This window comes from Crocuta crocuta, unplaced genomic scaffold, assembly GCF_008692635.1.
Source record: "Crocuta crocuta isolate KB4526 unplaced genomic scaffold, BGI_CrCroc_1.0 scaffold687, whole genome shotgun sequence".
NCBI lineage: Eukaryota > Metazoa > Chordata > Mammalia > Carnivora > Hyaenidae > Crocuta > Crocuta crocuta.
The window spans coordinates 272,948-286,603 of NW_027530182.1; the positions used below are offsets into that span (position 1 = coordinate 272,948).

Consider the following 13,656-nt stretch of genomic DNA (forward strand, 5'->3'; position numbering starts at 1 on the left):
ACACGCACAGCCAGAGCAGACCAGGGAGATCACTCATTAACTAGCCAACAATGCTACAGAGCTTTTGCACGTCTGGGAAAACATGTTCCCAGTTTTCAACTCCACAGCAAATCAAGGCAGTCTCTTGACATGGGTGAATTTTCTGGATTTTTCCACATCGTCAGGCCTGCAAAGAAATTCAGTCCTCTGTTTATTATCCGCATAACTCTCCACATGTCAAACTGGGATAGGCCCTGAATCTTTTAAGGTAAAGGGAACCGGTGCCCAAGGTGGAGTGAGTGCCCCAGCTCCGAGGAGTTAATGCCTCCCTTCTGAAAATAACTTTCAGGTTGTTTTTTAACAGCCGGTTCCCACAATTATTAAATTCCTCCACCACAGTAGGTAACAGTTATACATCCCAAAGCACAACTGTGGATTACCCAGCAGCATGTTTCTGTCTGCATCTCCTGAGACACACACACACACACACACACACACACACACACGTTAAAGCCATGCTAGTCAAGCATGCTGTACAGAAGTCTGTCCGTCCAAGCCTGAAAAGTCAACATGTTATTCTGTGAACAGTATCTTGAACAAGTGGCAGTATTATTGTCGGCCTGACTTTTCAAAATTCTAAAGGCGTACCAGAGAGAGAGCTACATAAAATGCAGCAGTTCCCAGATCATACACAGCACAGAGATTCTCGCAGCCACTTAATCTCAGCACGAATCTCCACCCCTACTTCCTTCCCAATGGTATGTGGTCTTGAAAACACAAATGTTCGCGTTTCCTGAAGCTGAGCTGCAAAGGAAAAGTCCCCTCCCAAGAGGCAGAGCCGCATGCTTTTGGTGCCCCTGAAATTGTTCACGATAGTACAACAGAATGTGACACTCACCACAATTAGCCCCAGGGAAACAGTCTTTTTTTCACCTCTGATGTCACATAAGAGATAAGGCTGGGATTTGAGATCCTATCAGTGAGCTGTATTATCTACGAACAAAGTATTTTAGGAAGAGTTTGTGAAGAGGGCTTCGAGATCCTAAGGCTAACTTAAAGTGTCCCCATGGCTAGTAAATCTCATCTTGACAAATACTCTGTGGGTTGGAGACTAGAAAAGAACAGATGCAAATTACTGTCCAGAAATTAGACAATTCCACATTTTTGCTGGTAGTTCTTCATCCTAAGTAATCCCTTCCCTCTCATTGTCTCCCTCTTCTCTCTCTGGGGGTTTTCTTACACACACACACACACATACACACATACACACTCACACTCACACACACACATGCACACACACACACAGAGGAAGACATCCATTAACATTAAGGACAGTCTTCTGTAATGTTTTTCAGAATTTCTCAGGGGCTTAGGAGGGCTGCAGCCATGCCAAAATTACAAGCTTTCCTCCAGTCTGAAGGGATGTCTTTTCAAAGCCCAGCCCTCATTTTTCAGTCTGATGTAAGTAAATTTACCTCTGTGTGCTGAGCTGAGCAGCTTTTCTTGGTCGTTTTTGTTTTTCTAATAGCTGCTGCTCTGGCAGAGCTATTCATTTCAAAGGGAAGTTAGAAGCATTCTTTACTCTTCCCCTTTTAGATTATTTGCAGTTACTGACTCTTCTGAAATCTTAGATTTGAACAGAAACCTAAAGCATAGCACTGTTTTAAAACAGCAAATCACCAGCATTCCTGGGATCACATTTCCCTAAGACAAGTATTCAATCTGAGGCCCAAGAATTAAGTCTAAATAGGCTAAAATTCACAAAATAAAGATGGAGTATTATCTTTTTTTAAAAAATGGGGCCTCCTCCATTCTGATAGCATGCCTATGCCAGTAATCTTCTGGAAACATTGTTCAAGCACCACACAAGTGGGGGAGGGGGAGGAGGGAGTTATATTTGCTTTTTAACTCAACTGATTTCTTGAGGAAGTCAAACCAATTGTAAGGGAGATAACTTAGAAACATCGATTAGGCAACAAATAAATAGGGGAGTTTGGTTTTTAGTTGATTTTTTTCCATGAGAAGGTCAAAGTAACTGTCCCAGGCTATTAATCTGATACAAATTCATGACAAAATCCCAGAGGATGAACCATCACTAAAAGTTCTTAATTTGTCCATGCCTCAATCTATCCAATGGGTCTCCGTGTGCACGGTGGACCTTGCTGTTGACCATTCTGATGGGAGTTCTACATGGGTTGGGCTAAGACTGCCTCTTGGTGTGTATCAAGCTCTGCAAAATCTTCATCTGTGTCACATATTTAAATGTGTGATCCAGAGTTCATGACTTTTCTGGTTTTCTCGTGTCAACTTCTTCTTCATCAGCCAACATTTACCGCCTCTAACCACTGAACACACTTGAATTCATAATGGTTTTGGGGTTTTGGCAACTGTCAATCTCAAAGCCATAGGAAGTGAAATAATGGAGGGATATTAGAACAGTTGGAGGAGACAGTAAGGGAAAGGTCCATGGAGCCATGGTGAGGAAACACTGCCAGCCCAGGGAGACTCTCATGACTACCTCCTGAGTCACTCCATTCACCAGCATTGACACCTTGAAGAATAACACATGAGTATACAAGTGAAACCCTACTACACACGGTGGAGGCGGAGGGATAAGTCCTCATTATTTCCTTGTTGTGCATATTCACCTGAAGGGGCATAAATGTGACACTATCCTACACTGCCTATCAAGGAACTGACGCAAAACTAAGCCTGTGGTGGAAGGGAGAAGTCACTTCATTGCTGGGACAGTTTTCAAATAGCAGCACAAAAGATCAATAAAGCAGTGAGAACTAACTCCTTCTCTCCCTCCTTTCCTCACCCTCTTTCTTGTTTTGTACACTTCTGTGAATTCTGTAATCTTAATCGATGTAATCCTATTATGCCTAATGAAATCAGAGGACCACAAGTTGCTGATATTCAAATCCCCATTCATATACCACAAACTTCCTTGAAACTAGGAAGAAGAAAAAAAAAACTTGTCACTCATAACCAAAAATGAAGCATCTCTCAAACGTATGAATTTGCACCTGTATTGTGAGAAGATGCTTACAAAGACATACATGGTTACATAGTGCAGGTCCATTTTTTTTAGTTATGCCAGAAAGTTCAAAGTTTCTCATATTCAATTTTTAAGTATGAGGTAGAATCCAAGCATAGATTTTCTTTGGATCTGGGGCATTTGAAATGTAATGGATTTAAAAAAAAAAAAAAAAAACAGTTGGGGGAGAATTCTATACATAAGCCCCGCCACCTCTACCTCTTGGGTGAATTACTTAATGGTTCTCAACTGTAAAATGGGAACAATATCTATCTCGCCCAAATAGGATAAATATTAAATAAGATACTATAAACAAAGGACTTAAGTGGTAAGTGCTAATTTACAAATATAACATATAATATATATTTAACCCCTTTAATAAGGAAATACATTAACACAGTCTAAAAACAATTACCTTCAGAGCAATATGGCTTGTATTTCAAGGGATGGAGGGGAGATGAATGACCAAAAGGAGTGGATTCATAATACTTACCACCCTTGGAGAAAGCTGGAAGGTACAGTGACTAGGGCCGTGGAATCAGACAGGCTTTAGATTAATTCTGCCTTTGCCACTACTAGCTGTATGACCTTGAGCAGCTTATTTAAACTCTTTGAGCTCTGATTTCCTCATCTTTAAACGAGGAATAATAGTACCTATCTGGTAAAGGAAGCTGGGATGTTGTAAACAAAATACTACACGTAAAAGCAACTGACGTTCAGAAATAATATTCATGCAAGGGAAAGGAGACCACACCAAAGATTTCTTATGGATTTTCTTACTGTCCTCTGCATCTGTCTCGTTATTATAATGTCACATGGTTACCTTCTAAATATCTTCAAGTATTCTGTATCGAATCCAAATTATATACTTTTTTAACATGCATTATTTTCTATATCAAGCAGAAACCTGGCAAAGGAAAAATACTTTTGTAAAAACCTTAGAAAAGAATAATTCATCAACTTAGAAAATTTCTTTGTGGAGCTATGAAAAATTCTTTCTTGCAAAGAAAGATCAAAACCTCAAAATACATTTTAAAAGCAAATAGGATACTTAAATTTCCTAAAGCAAAGACTGTTGTAAAGATATGTTGCATTGGGAGGGGGATTTTTAAGTAACAAGTCTGCACTTGAAAATAAGAGACAGTAACTACCCAATAAACTGCCTTATTTTTTGTTTTCCACAATTCAGAATTTTCAAAGAAAGTCCTCAAACCCCCCTAAAGCAAGTGTAACACACATGGTTTGCTGGCAGAATTTACTTTAAGCGTTTCCAGGCAATATGAACACGTGTGCATGAGAGCGCGCGCACACACACACAAGCACACACACATTCTCTCTCTCTAAAATTTTTGAATCAATAAGTCATTTGGAAGAATTTCCAGAAGTGTGCCGAGGCATGTTTTTGGTGTTTTGCCAAATTATGTGCTTCTGTTTGTGGCTTTCAAATATGGATTAGACAGACGCACAAGCACGTACTATTTGGCAAGTAGCGACAATGGTCTAGTCTGAATTTAGTAATTGAAGCTTTTCATTAGCCCTCTTAGGTGAAAGAAAGAATTAACAACAACTTGTTTGAGCTCTATCTTTATATCCCTTTGTCATCCATTCTTGTTCACTGGCCAGAGATTGGAAGCCAGAGGAATTTCAGATGTCCTCTGAAGACAGACCTAAAGCAAGGGCTTCAAACAAGGGGTTCAAATGTCAAGTATATTTAAACTGGAACCTGAACTTTTGTTCATTGTTTTTCTAAGGCTATAACTCTGCTGTTTCCAAGCTCCCCATTGTACCGGAACGTCCAGGGTGCCCTCTTTCTTCTGACAAAAAAATAAAGATAGAAATTACCTCAAGAGGTAAAAGGTCACTTGAGATTTCTGGGTTTCTCATGTCTTGAAATGATCACACACAAAAGTTGACTTGTCCATGACAAAGTGCTCAGAGACATGAGTCTGTCGGCTGTGGCTGTTTCTGGGAGAAGCTATGCCTTTGCTGCCCTGCTTCATACCACAGTCACTGCAAACTTTTCAGAGGTCAGCTTCTTGGGACCATGAACTCTGGTGCTAAATTCAGAAACAATTCCAAAGCCAAGTTAATCCCAAATTCTGTCACAGCCATCCTGATGACCAGTATGTCTTTCTAATTAGGACCAAAAAAGTAATCATGATCATGGCCAGCCTTTCTCCAGATCACCTTAGAGAGCACCAAGGGGAATTCAACTGACATGTAGTATTGGACATGTTCTTCTGTTTGTGGGTAAGAATAATCCTGATATCCAGTAGAAAAGTTCACAGGAACCAAAAGGTAAAAAGGATTAAATGCTGACAGAGTGGTCCATTGTTAATGGAGTCCCCTGTGTGAAACTACAGAAAGACTAGTTTATACAGCTGCTGCGATTTGTCATAACACTGCTAACAAGATACATATGTTCAATCGAAGTCTTCTTTAGGGTCTCTGAAATCGGACAGTCCAATGGTCTGAGACATATGTGAAAATCAACAAACACCACTCCAGAGAAGGGAGTCTGGTGTGTCGCCTGTGCTTGTCTCAGTGGCCAAGGAGAGAAACGATGTGAGCTTCCGAGTGAGCACAACCTGGACCGTGAGCAAAACAGGAAAACTGAAGGAGGGTGAGGGACTGGGGCAGGACCCTCACAGGAGCATTACTAAAGTGTCATGTTTGTTCTGTGTAGTAGGAAATTTAGACCTTTAACCTCAGCGTGCTTCATAAGTGGGGACTTTCTCTAAAGAAAGCAACAAACTAGTACTGAGAGAAACTATTTCTGGTCAGGGCATGAGGTGAACCATGTCATCTGTCCCTTATATTTTCCAGCAGTGGAAGTCTGGTCTGCTTAAAACTATAGATACAATGAGGAAAACTAATGGATTAACCAACTTGAGGAGATTTTCAGTTAAACATCTAGGATAAGCTAAAAATCCAAAATAGGCTCAACACAAAAATATTATCATTATTATATATTAAGCAAAGTGTTAAGAATAAGTCACATTTCATCTTCTCAGGAATTCTTCACTTGAGTGCAAAGATAGGATAGAGAAAAAACACAATCAACATTTCTATATATTTACGCATACACACAAAGGTGTGTGTGTGTGTGTGTGTGTGTGTGTGTGTGTACATAGAGAGAAAGACAGAGAGAAAGAAAGGGAGAGCACTTAACAGTTCACAGAGCTCTTTCACACACTTTATTGGAATTAATCCTCTGGAGTAAGTGTTAATACTAGCACCATTTTGGGGCGCCTGGCTGGCTCAGTCAGTTAAGTGTCTGACTCTTGACTTTGGCTCAGGTCACGATCTCATGGTTGATGAGTTTGAGCCCCACAGCACAGCACAAAGCCTGCTTGGGATTCTCTCTGTCTCCTCTCTCTCTCTCCCTACCCTTCCCTTTCTCACTCTCTCTTTCTCTCTCTCAGAAGTTAATAAAGATTTTTTTTAAACACTAGCACCGTTTTACAGATGGTGAAACTGAAACTAAGTCTCAGTGACTTATAATGGAACCAAAATTGGAAGGCAAGTCTTCCCATCACGGTCCTTACTTCTATGATAACAGAAGAATATTCTATCTGCTGATCCCCATGATTAAAAAGTGTATCATGCCTGAAAACTATGAATTCTATTTTCAATATTAAAAAATATATTCTCAAAAGTGTATCACCTTCCCTGTTGCCTTTCACACAATCATTTTACCTAAGACTCAATTGCCAAGATTTGGAAGCTTATTGAAAACCCAAGTAAAGGGGTGTTAAGGCTAACAGTGATCAAACTGTCTCCATAGAGAAGGCAGGTCAAAGGGCTTCAAGGACTCTTCAAGGAAAGAGTGTGTGAAACAGGAGGGATTGAAATAACTTACTTGGTGAACGAAATGTAAATGCGGTTTGATGTAAGTTGCTCATCTACAACTCAATGCACCTAAGACATTTTCTTAGATGAATATTTATGGGCCACAACATGGACTGCAATGTGAATTTGCTCCTGCTACACACTCCTTTCATACTCTTCCTCTCCAGTTCATTATCCTATTATGAGCTAGCTGAAGAGCCATCTTGAACCTCAATGGAAGGTACAATTACCATAAAGCTCCCAACTGTAAACAATGGTCTTATAAAAATAATGCAAACTCAAGAGGTGAGAATGGCGTGCAGATTCCTTTTGCATATTCCTCATTGAAAACAATTCTCCTTCCCCCACATCTTTTGTCCATTTGATTAAAGAACCAAAATATACTTTCAACATAAGTAGGAGGACTGTGTTGCTAGCAGCTGAAGTGCCCATTCCGGCCCTATTAACTTGATCTAAGATGGTACTTCAAAACAACACGCTTGGGAAATGACAGGTAGAATCCAATATTTTATTTCCCAGGAAGAGAAATTAATCTGAGTCCTGTACCCCAAGTTCAGTAGAAAGTCTGCTAAAGAGGTTAACCCTATCTTGGATTAGCATCACTAAGCCCGTCTAAGAGCTGACCTGAAAGAAGAGCTTAACAAAACTGTCTATGTCCAAATTCTGATTCCACCACTCACTAGTTATGTGGCCTTGGGGAGATTCTTTAACCTTTTTGTTCCTTGCTTTTCTCACATGTAAAGAGGAGATAATAACAGAGCTTGCCTCACAGAGTTGACGTCAAGAACAGTTGACTATGCATCTATGTGCATATGCATGCACCTGCACACGTGCCTAACAGACTGCCGCTATTCACCCGCCTCCTTCTAGTCTTTTCTCAGAGATCGCCACCTCAGTCAGGCCTACCATAACTAATTTCAATACTTCAATCTTCCTTACTCTTGCACTCCCACTTTATTTATTTTAAAACTAGATGTGGGACAGTATTTCGCACGAGATCAGTGCTTCTGTGCTCAGATCCCATTTCATGGCATGCCTTCAAGGAATGAGGCCCCTCACCGCCTAGTTTCCTCTTATAGCCAACCGGTTCACAGAGAATGCCACTTCTCCACCAGACAGTGTTAAGAAAGGTGGGACCCGGAAGCCAGCTTGGGGCAGGTGCATCAGAGGTGTCCGTGTTTCCTTGGAGGACGCATCTCCTTTGTGAGCAAAGAACACTCTCCTCAATAAATAGCAAAACAGGAAGGAAATATCTCCTGAGGTAGAGTAGATAGCCTGGTAGGGTTACACACCCAACTGATACCAGTGGTTTCCTCAGAGGAGGAGCAGAAATCAGCCAGAAGGAATCGTAGCTTTCTTTATGTTAGCATTTACAAGGAGAAATGAAGTGTCACTTGTGTAACTAAAAAATAATATGTAAATATGATTTAAACATTTAAAAGCCTGGATCTCAAAGATATAGTACTATCGAAGTCCTACTCTTAAATTTATGATGTAGAAAGAAGTCTGATATTTCTCATTAAACATTCCTATAAAATTGAGTTGCAGCATATATAGGGAAAATACAAAGATCACTCAAATATAGTATCAAGTCCCTTTCTTTAGCACATTTATATAAGCTCTTTTAGATTTGTTCGCAAATATTCATTTAGTCCTTCTAACATTTCCACTAGGCACCTGACCTGTTTTCTCCATCCGATACCAAAATTCAAGCACACAAAAACCCAAAATTGTACTTGTCAGGTCAAATATCACAAATATATACCAATTACTAAAGGAAAAGCAAAGATGTTATTGTTCCACAAGCAAACCCATATGCACTTAAAGTGAAACAGACAAGAAATTGTGAAGGTGCCCGAGAGTTATTTACGCTTAAATAGAATCGTCTGCTATCTTAATTCCGATGTTCATTTCATGTCCTATAAGACCCAGATGAACTGAACATACACAGGCAAAAGAACAATTTTCTACATAATTCATTCCTAGTTCCCTGGTTCAAGACCAAATATTCTTCAGGTATATGGTAGTTCTCTTTCCGTTACCTCTTCCAAATGTGGGCTCAAATAAAAATATTTCAAAAGTAAAGATTCTCTTTTCTATTTTATATCACTCAGATCATAAAAACATATATGAAGGCTTTCTTATATCTTTCTTGAGATTTATTAAACTGAAACACTTCATATGCAAAACAAATTATGGTGATCCGCAAATCATGCTCTCTTTGCCACAATAGGTAAAGTGAGCCCAAATGAAAGATCTTATGTATTGTTCTAGAGAAATCATTTTTACCCTCTCAAATAATCACGAGAGCAGGAACAAAAACAAAATAACAAGTCTGCACTGTGGTTGCTAACTTGAGCCACGCCAATGAACATTCAAAAGATTAATCAAAGGCTTGACAGTTGTTAACAGTTCAACATGGTTCCCGTAATTATCCAATTAAACATATAATGCAAATAGTAGAAGTCTTATGGGTTCCATAGAGCATGAATATCAGGCCACTTCAGAAAACTATTAACTGTAATGTACTGTCTGCTGAGTCAGAAGAAAAGTGAAAGAAGCAGTACATTTATAGAGGGAGGCAAGCAGAAGAAAAATAGAGTGGAGAGACACGTAACTCAACCACTCTTTATGTGGTCATATAAACACAACAGACAGTGGTAAAATCCAGAAAACAAAATTAAAGTAACAATTATTGTAAAACCAAAAGAATGCAAAGCAATGACTTTACCCTATAATTCCTACTGGCTGCACTATACCCACGGCATACTTCAACCACACTTTTCTAGCTCACTGCTAAGTTAGAAACATGGATGTAATTATAGTTGTTGGCTTTTGACTCTGTCTATAAACCATGCAGAGATAAACTGCTATTAGTGAACATACCAACTCCATATAATTGTGTTTTGACATTATAGGTAAAAACAGTGAGAAGGAAAACTAACCACAGCAATTATAAACAGCATGCTCAAGGGCACGTCAGGTCACTTATGACCTTGACTAAACTGTTGTAATCCCTAAGCCGCGTTTCACACGTTCAGATGTACACGCATGCATGCGGGCAAACAGTCCACACCTGTCTTTTCAGGGAAATGAATTTAGTAAGCATAAAAACGATCATAATTATATATTCATAAATACTCAAAAGGATACAAGCTATGTATCGTATGGGTCAGATAACTGTACTATTAAAAACTCTTATTATATTTTAAAAAGCCAAATGTAAATTTTAGAAGAAACATTTTATAGTAAGCGTTCATTCTAAAAATATTCTATTTTGCGGCTGTATCTACTCTGGGGAAAAGAAGAATTGAGGAGATTGGATTCAGTATTAAAACTTCTGCTACTATACACACTGGGTTAGTTACATTATTTGGAGGGTAATTGTTAAGTGCTTAAACAATCTACTTACACTGACAACATTTCTGCAATAATTACCCGACAATTTGCCTCATTTTATTGGCTGCAGACAGAACTATTATACCCGTTTCCTTTCTTTTTATAACTGTCAGTCATCTCCTTCATTACAAAGTGGTACCGAAGGTCATCGAGAGGGCAATAAATAGTCAATAAATATTATTTAAGCATGTTACTCTGGAATAAAAAGCAATATTCTTTTCAATAGCTTTTTCTAAAGTACAAAATTATGTGTACCATCCGCAACAATATAAATACGAAAATCACAACACTTTGCCCACTTTGCTACCCACAACTTATAAGTGATGTGAGTTTTGAGAAGATTATTCATAAAAACATGATCTTTAGAGTGTGTTGATGTTGGGGCACCTGAGTGGCTCAGTCAGCTCAGGTCATGATCTCACAGATCGTGGGTTCAAGCCCCACATCGGGCTCTGTGCTAATAGCCAGCTCAGAGCCTGGAGCCTGTTTCAGATTCTTTATCTCTCTCTCTCTGACCCTCCCCTGCTTTCTCTTTCTCTCTCTCTCTCTCTCTCTCAGAAATAAAAACATTTAAAAAATTTAAGAATATGTTGATGTCACTGACATAGTCTCTCTTGTTTACATATTTCTTCAAAGTGGGCATAGTTTTTCTCATGTGCTTTTCTTATTCTGGTCTTCTTGATAATCTGATTAAGTAGGTAAGAGTATTTCTTCTTTTAATAGATCTCAGGAAACAGGTTCCTGAAGGTGGATTGACTTGCCCAAACCAAGGGGCTAACAGAGCCAGGGAGCCAGGTGAAGGCCAGGTGTAGGGCTCCAGGGCCTGAGTACTCAGGTGCAAGCCATTATCTCTGCTCTCACTGACTGCTACATGTGTAAACCTGGGACAAGACTGGAGCACTCTCTACCTGAGGACTTCAATTTCTAACAAGAAGATGATGGTGATGACCATGATGGCTTCCACGTCAGGTACTTGAGAGATTGAATGTGACATGCTATCCAAGGCACCCAATGCAGTGCCTGGCATATAGTAAATGCTTAATGAACAGTACGTGTTTTATTTTTACTGCCATCTTAGAGTTGGCTAACACAATTCTGACGTGGTTAAAAGATTAAATAAACAACTGCACAAATATCAAATCCCGAGATTAAAGTCTGGTACATATTCTCAAAGAAACCTAACTGACGTATCTACATATCATGGTAATTCTTAATCAGGGAGGTCTTGGAAAATGAGCCACACTGACTCTTCCTAAAGATTTTCTAACAAAATGCCCATTCATTTATGTCATACCCACCACTCACTGGGCACAGGTTGAGACATTTAGGTTAAACTGAGAAAATACTATACAAAGTACAACTGTGACAGAATGGTAACAGTGTACTAGTGTCTGTATCCACTTTATCTTGGAGATCAAAATTCCCCTGTTTATACTGCCACATTCCGGCCTGGACAGAATAGTTTCTGTGTAACCAACTGGCAAGTCTAGCATCTTGACTAAAAGTTCACAGTTAAGAGCTTTAACATAATGTCTTTGAGGACAATGAACTCCTCATTCAGGGCAAGAGTGTTCAGGCTGCACAAGCTCAAGTCAGTTCAGCCTGGGCCTTCACTGTTCTTTTCATAAGGCACCTCTGAAAGGAAACAGAAGGAAGAAGAAGAGAAAAGTATCTATATTCGTGTTTGGGGGCAAACAGACCAAGTCAATACGTTTCATTGTTTTGTTCCAGCACCCAGGAACACCAGAGAAAGTTTTCTCCCTTGCTGCTCTCTGAGGGTCAGAAGAGCAGTGCCCATGGAACAACCCAACGCACATCCAGGTCGGTAGAAAGAGGAAATAGTTACAGTGGACGGAAAGGAGAAACACAGAGTTATTTCCTCTTCTGGGTAGGACCACACTGAGATTTGTTGACAGCTCTTTAAATCTGCTTCAGCACACATTTATTATAAAATGCACTTATAATCCGTGAAAATAAAGAAAATACCCCGGAAAAAGGACATTTTATTTTACTTGAAGAAGATTGAAGAACAGCATTTAAATAGAGACAGTAATGAAGTTGGAAATATGAGGTGGGAAATATGGATTTAAACCTTAGCTCTGTCACTTACTAGCATTCTGACTGTAGGTTCATTTAACACATTTAACCGTGATTTCTTTACCTATTAAATGTTGACAATAATACCTACTTCTTTGGGTATCTATAATGATTACGTTAAATAATTCAGGTGGCACATAGCACATTCTCACCATACTGTAGTTATTTTAATTAGTACTACTATGACTATCAGTTATTATTGCCATAATAATAAAGCAGTAATAATAAGAGGGATTTCTCTCTTTCTGAAGAGAAAGGGGACTCATTTCTGGATCTTTCCATCATTGTCTTTCTCACTGACATTCACTGTCTTATCTAAGAAGGAAGTCAATCCACTAAACCAAAAAAGTGAATGAAACATCACAGGAGAAGGAGAGTTTCTGTCCTGCACACCTTAGAATGATTTACAAAGCTCAGCACCTCTGATCTAAATAATCCACAAGGCAAGCACCCAAAATTCAGTCTTGACTCTGAAAAAATTCAACAAAAAAATTATTATGGAAATCAAAATACGTGTCCTTTGTCATCACAGAACGATCCCAGAGTACATTTACTCAGGTGCAAGCAGATATCAATAAATCTGAGAAAAATATTCCAACTTTTCTAAGAAATAAGAAAAACAGAAGAAAAATTTTCCAAGACGTCTAAGAAAATGCATTAATTTAGGATGGTCTGGGTGTGGAATAGGGAGGGTTTTATCACAGTGCAATCATAAGGACCAAGATGTCTATTCTTGAAGATCTGGATTACTACGTATCGCTCTTGACTTGCTAATCCTCTCTTTAAGACTGTTTTATTTTCCCTATGTATCCTTTGTGTTCTACACAATAAAAGCATCCAATTTTAGGGTCTCATACAAAAGCACACTAGAATAGGGAAAATGACAAAAGAGAAAGACTGTTTCGTTTCAGGGAAAAGATTAGCTTGGAAATCACGAACACTTTACTTTGCATATCAGAACTAATAAATCAAAATTAAAAGAAACAACTTACAAATCCAAGATAACAAATGACCTCTTCAACCCTTCTTAAAATATGTAAGTTAAAGTGAGCTTATCTTTTTAGTATGCAGAGATTGTACCTCACTATATAGTATTTTCTGTTATTTCATTTACCCTACTGTGGATAGAGTCACTTCACTAACTAGAATCAGGGTTAAGAAAGAACTCCCAGAGGCAAACTCCATGAGTTCAAATTGGGCTCTGTCACTTGCCTAGCTCTAATGCAGAGTTTTCATTTGTCAAAGGACAGTAAAGTATCTACCTCATATGGTTTACTGAGGGTTAAACA

The 13,656-nt window shown here is 38.9% G+C and overlaps 1 protein-coding gene across 7 annotated transcripts in view; it reads right to left on the minus strand.

Moving 5' to 3' along the window:
• NFIB (nuclear factor I B) overlaps nucleotides 1-13,656 on the minus strand; it is a 228,958-nt gene that overhangs the window by 188,697 nt on the left and 26,605 nt on the right. The window contains exon 1 of one of the 7 annotated variants that reach the window (XM_077765035.1): nucleotides 3,513-3,532. The exons of the other annotated variants lie outside the window; for them this stretch is intronic. The gene's annotated coding sequence lies outside the window, so the exon portion shown is untranslated. Of the gene's footprint in view, nucleotides 1-3,512; nucleotides 3,533-13,656 lie in introns of those variants that run through there. 7 annotated transcript variants of the gene reach the window in all.